The following is a 6,042-nucleotide window of genomic DNA, read 5'->3' on the forward strand; positions in this document are numbered from 1 at the left end:
TATCATAAATTTTAAGTTAATCTTTTTTAAATTAATTTTAAACTTGAAAATTTTTTTATAAACTTTATTTATTTTATCCTTCTTTCTTCGTCTTCTACTTTTTATTTATTTGTTTGTTTGTTTGTTTGTTTGTTTGTTTGTTTTTCTCTCTCTTCTGTTTCCGTACTTTTGTAAAGAAGCTTTGAGACAATGGGAAATTGTTAAAAGTGCTATACGAATAAATTTAATTGAATTGAATCGATAGTACCATCTTTGCGAGGCAGAAAAGTGTTGATTATTAAGGTTTCTAAGCGTAAGGACTGCATTGTCACACTAGACCTCGCTAGTGCTATGAGTTTAATGCTGACTCTAATGCTTGGAGCGAGCTTAAAATTTTTAGTGGATTTTCCAAAATTCCAAACATCTAAACATGTACCAGTGCTTCAGCTAGGAAACACAGGATTGTGTGTGTGTGTGTGTGTGTGTGTGTGTGTGTGTGTGTGTGTGTGTGTGTGTGTGTGTGTGTGTGTGTGTGTGTGTGTGTGTGTGTGTGTGTGTGGCTTGTCTCTAGACTTGATAAATAGATAAAGAATCCTAGCTACAACAATGGTGGCATTCGTGAGTTATGTTACAAACGTAAATGTACAACGCTGCCAAAACACCTTTTCACAACAGGTTTTATCAACAAGCACTGTGATGAGTCCTTAAGATAAGACTTTAAAGGACAAGGTTTGGTCTTGTGTATATATCAGCCGAGCGCATCATATCCTAATAAATATTCTGAAGCTGGAGAAGGTCAATGGCTACCCTGATCAAAAATGTCCAAGCCTCAGAGGCATCACACATCGGTGTGGACTTTACTAATCAGACCCATATGACCCCAGTCTCAATGCACATGAGTCTGAAGAATGGAAATCTCTCTCTCTCTCTCTCTCTCTCTCTCTCTCTCTCCCGCTCTCTCTCTGGCTATCTCTCACTCACACAATCTCTCTCTCCCCTACTCACACAATCAAGCCCTCTCAGTGTCCAGAAAGCCTGTCTACCAGACTTATACCACAACACACACCCCTGGAAACAAACTAGATCTGGACGTTTTTGTGCTTTTCCAGGAATTTCTGTCTTCTATTCCCCTATTTGGACAGCATATCACAGAGCATTGTGCCAACAACGAGGAAAGCGGTATTAAATGGAGAACATCCAGAGGCCACTGGCGTCTACGAACACGCCACCCTCATCCACAGACAACATGCTGAGGTCTACAGAAACCAGGAGATCTGAACTTGGAGCAAGCCAGAAACAGATGAGGTGATAACATTAATGACGAGAACAAAGACTGGGCTAAATCGAGCTCAGGGCCTCTGCAGTCTCTGAGAATAAACACCGGCCTACACGGGAGAGCGCAGAGCGCTTACGGCCACTGATGCAAGCTTGGCTAAAATGACTCATGACGCAACATTTAATGAACTCAATCAAACATAGATCAGTCAACACACTGCAGCATCTGGGAACCGAGTCGGTGAACATACGTAAGCTGGACAGAATTAGCTTGCTTTGCTTTGACATTCTAGGACTTTTTTTTTTTTCAAAAAGCAATCCTGTGAAACAGTTCAGTTTGCATGTTCAGCCATCCATGTCATGTGACTGCAGAGAGAGAGAGAGAGAGAGAGAGAGAGAGAGAGAGAGAGAGAGAGAGAGAGAGAGAGAGAGAGAAGTATCGTGGGATTTCTCTGCTAATCTTCTGATCGCTGAGGTTTTATGCTAGTCACGGATGCCACTCCACACGTCGTGCAACTTTACAGCCACAAAGTTCCAAGGTTATATGAGAAGTGACCCAGGGTTAACAGCCTCCTAAATGTCTAAATGTCATGTGTTGCTTTCCATAATAATAACACTATAATAACTTTAAGCGATATAAATATTTTTTATTTCTTTTTTCTTTTTTTTTTCTTGCCTGATGATTTATAACTAAAACAAAAAAACATCTCAATCTTATAAAATAAAGGAGGAAAGTTCCCCTGTAGAGAAAAATCCCCTCAGATCCTCTGTAGCAGAAAGCTAGCCATCTTGGTAGCTACTTAGCTATGACTGGAGTCCTGGAGTCAACATGCTAACCGTAAATTAACTTGTTAACATAAACTTGTTAGAGAAGAATGATATTGCCGTTTCTACCTAATGACTGTGGTGTCATTTGGTTAGCAAAGTCAAGAAAAATAAAATGAGAAATGAACCTTCTGGACTGTCAACACGTTTAGGGTTCAGTAGAGACGTTCTTCTTCGAGTGGAGATGGCTATTATGTCAACATCTACAGTTAATTTAGCAGACAAAACTCAAATCACAATCTGCTATCTTTCCTGGTCACGTGTCATCGATCAAATTTAAATACTGTAGCTACTGTAGATAGCAGCTAGCTAGTTAACTAATAACTGATCTTAGCAACTGTTTTAGCACAAGCATCAGTCAGACAACTTTAGATATAGTTTATCATTAAACACAAACCGTAGCTAACTGCTCATTGTAGCAACTGTCTAACTGCCAGCGGCAGGTGTACATGTGTAGCATTCATTCATTTTCTACCGCTTATCCGAACTTCTCGGGTCACGTGGAGCCTGTGCCTATCTCAGGCGTCATCGGGCATCGAGGCAGGATACACCCTGGACGGAGTGCCAACCCATCGCAGGGCACACACACACTCTCATGCACACACACTCACACACTATGGACAATTTTCCAGAGATGCCAATCAACCTACCATGCATGTCTTTGGACCGCGGGAGGAAACCGGAGTACCCGGAGGAAACCCCCGAGGCACGGGGAGAACATGCAAACTCCACACACACAAGGCGGAGGCGGGAATCGAACCCCCAACCCTGGAGGTGTGATGCGAATGTGCTAACCACTAAGCCACCGTGCCCCCTACATATAACTATATTACAGTTAAATACAGTATATTATAGTTATATATGATATAGTTATATAATATAGTTACATATATAATACAGTTATATATAATATAGTTATATATAATACAGTTATATATAATATAGTTATATATAATACAGTTATATATAATATAGTTATATATAATAGTTATATATAACTATATTACAGTTATATAGAATATAATTATATACAATACAGTTCCAGTTCATGCATTTTTTTCCTTCTTTTTCTAAACAGAGTGTAATTTTGGATGCAGTTGCTCTTTCATTTCCGCAGCTCTCAGCTCCCACGTCATAAGTGTTTCGGATTTGTCTTAGACTCAAAGAGCACTGATTTTCTTCTGCAAGCTTTTCCAAGGAAAGCGCTTAATGCGAATCAAGAGCAATATCAACAGCAATAACAAAAACAGTACGATTTGCGTTTGGAAATTTGACATGGTAACACTTTAGACTAGAGAAGAGCTTTAAAACTGGAAAAGTTTGTCCGAAAACGTCATGCAATTTCTCTATGTAGAGCTCCAGCGCCTGCAGTCTGCTTCTGCTGCATGCAAGTCAAAGCAAATGCACAATATAAAGGCGTTTATTCCCCACCTGTGAGTGCGATTTGTGCAGCAAAGGTCTCCTCTCAGTGCCGTGTGTGTGCCGTGTGTGTGTGTGTGTGTGTGTGTGTGTGTGTGTGTGTGTGTGTGTGTGTGTGTGTGTGTGTGTGTGTGTGTGTGTGTGTGTGTGTGTGTGTGTGTGTGTGTGTGTGTGTGTGTGTGTGTGTGTGTGTGTGTGTGTGTGTAAAGTCCCGCGGTCCTCCCGGTTCACTGCCTCATGCTGTACAGAGCGCACGGCGGAGCGGAGCGCAGTGTGGTTCTGCAGCGTTTCTCTTTTTCTTTCTATTCTTAAAGGCTTTCCTCTCTCTCTCTCTCTCTCTCTCTCTCTCTCTCTCTCTCTCTCTCTCTCTCTCTCTCTCTCTCTCTACCCCCCCCCTTCCCCCTCTCTCGCACGCTCGCTCATGCGCACCCGTCTGTCGTTGCGCGAACGCGCGCTGTGCGCAGGAAGTCGCGCGGGCGGCAGTAATGAGCGCCGGTGCTTTGATGGGGCCAGGAAGAGGGCTGAGCTCCTTCACCTGCTGGAGATCAGATACCCGCCAGTACACCAAACTGCCTCTGTGTGTGCAAAGTAACACCACCTGAGGCTTTTTTTAACGCTCCGATGTTATACAGTATGTTACTTTCACTGATATGTATAGTTTACAGTCTGGATATCAGGGGAGTTCTGTAAAATATGTAAGGTGAAGCACGTCAGTGAACCATACTGAGAAAAAAAATTAAATGATTAATGTATTAAAAAAATTTATTTCAGTTCAGCACTCGTGTAATTATTATTGTAGAACCAAAAGGTGATCCAGGGGGTGGAGTCAGTCCTGATCCAGCTCCTCCTACATGTCAGACCTGATCCAGCTCCTCCTACATGAATGGAGTATAATAAAATGTCCAGGAGGTGGAGTCAGACCTGATCCAGCTCCTCCTATATGAGTGGAGTATAACCAAATGTCCAGGAGGTGGAGTAAGACCTGATCCAGCTCCTCCTATATGAGTGGAGTATAACAAAATGTCCAGGGGGTGGAGTCAGACCTGATCCAGCTCCTCCTATATGAGTGGAGTATAACAAAATGTCCAGGAGGTGGAGTCAGACCTGATCCAGCTCCTCCAATATGTCAGACCTGATCCAGCTCCTCCTACATGAGTGGAGTATAACAAAATGTCCAGGAGGTGGAGTAAGACCTGATCCAGCTCCTCCTACATGAGTGGAGTATAACAAAATGTCCATAAGGTGGAGTAAGACCTGATCCAGCTCCTCCTATATGAGTGGAGTATAACAAAATGTCCAGGAGGTGGAGTCAGACCTGATCCAGCTCCTCCTATATGAGTGGAGTATAACAAAATGTCCATAAGGTGGAGTAAGACCTGATCCAGCTCCTCCTATATGAGTGGAGTATAACAAAATGTCCAGGAGGTGGAGTCAGACCTGATCCAGCTCCTCCTATATGAGTGGAGTATAACCAAAAGTCCAGGAGGTGGAGTAAGACCTGATCCAGCTCCTCCTACATGAGTGAAGTATAACCAAAAGTCCAAGAGGTGGAGTCAGACCTGATCCAGCTCCTACATGATTGGAGTATAACAAAATGTCCAGGAGGTGGAGTCAGACCTGATCCAGCTCCTCCTACATTGGCAGTGTTTAACCAAAAAGTCAAGGACATGGAATCAGATCAGTACAATGGGTTGAGTCTCACCAGTTCCACCTCCTCCAACACACGTGGACTCCAAACTAAAGTCCAGGAGCTGGAGTCAGACCTGATTCAGCTCCTCCTACACAAGTGACATCCAACAAAAGTTGTCTCAGACTGAATAAGTATGTTTGTTCTGTGTTGTACAATCTTGTCATCACGTGCTTCGGTGGAAAATAGTGAGTTAACCAGGAAACTAGCAAAAATATTTGTGAGATGAGGAACACACCCTGTATGGGACGCAACATTCACAAGTGTTGCATTCATACACTCATACACACTTATGGGCCAGTTTATCACAGCCAGTCCACCCAGTGCCATGTTTCTAGGACACAGGAGGAAACCTGGAGGACAGCCACAAACCAGGAACATGCGCAGGAATGTGGGAGCTGTGAGACGGCAATGCTACATCACTGTATGTGGAAATAAGCAAAAAAAAAAAAAAAAAAAAAAAAAGAAAGAAAGAAATAAACTCTTAAACATAGACATAGTTGCAGTTGTGAAGTGAGAAGTGTGCCAGCGTCTCTGAACCCTCTGACCTGAAGCAGTGTGCTATGGAGTCCATTTGATTCCAGCTCAGTGTGTTTCAATGATTTTTTTTTTTTCAATTGTTCTGTGCTGTTTATATTGTAATAATAACTGCTAGATGATTTTTTCGTACGATGCATCAAATTATGACACATTTTTGACTAAGCCTCTGCCACTGTAGTACATTTCACTGAAAGAAATATGAAGTGATTTTATATTGTAAACACGATACACACCGCCTGCTGCCAGAAGCCACGCTGCACTGCGCTGATTGAGCTGCAGGAGTACGTTCTGTGTTTCTGAGAATTGCAGAAAAAAAT

The 6,042-nt window shown here is 42.5% G+C and overlaps 1 protein-coding gene across 2 annotated transcripts in view; it reads right to left on the reverse strand.

Moving 5' to 3' along the window:
• adamts10 (ADAM metallopeptidase with thrombospondin type 1 motif, 10) overlaps positions 1-3,838 on the reverse strand; it is a 55,961-nt gene extending 52,123 nt beyond the window's left edge. For both annotated transcript variants that reach the window (XM_047800287.1, XM_027164928.2), the window contains exon 1: positions 3,511-3,838. The gene's annotated coding sequence lies outside the window, so the exon portion shown is untranslated. The remainder of the gene's footprint in view (positions 1-3,510) is intronic.
• Between the last annotated feature and the right edge of the window lie 2,204 nt (positions 3,839-6,042).

The sequence above is a fragment of the Tachysurus fulvidraco genome, chromosome 14 (genome assembly GCF_022655615.1).
Source record: "Tachysurus fulvidraco isolate hzauxx_2018 chromosome 14, HZAU_PFXX_2.0, whole genome shotgun sequence".
Lineage (NCBI taxonomy): Eukaryota > Metazoa > Chordata > Actinopteri > Siluriformes > Bagridae > Tachysurus > Tachysurus fulvidraco.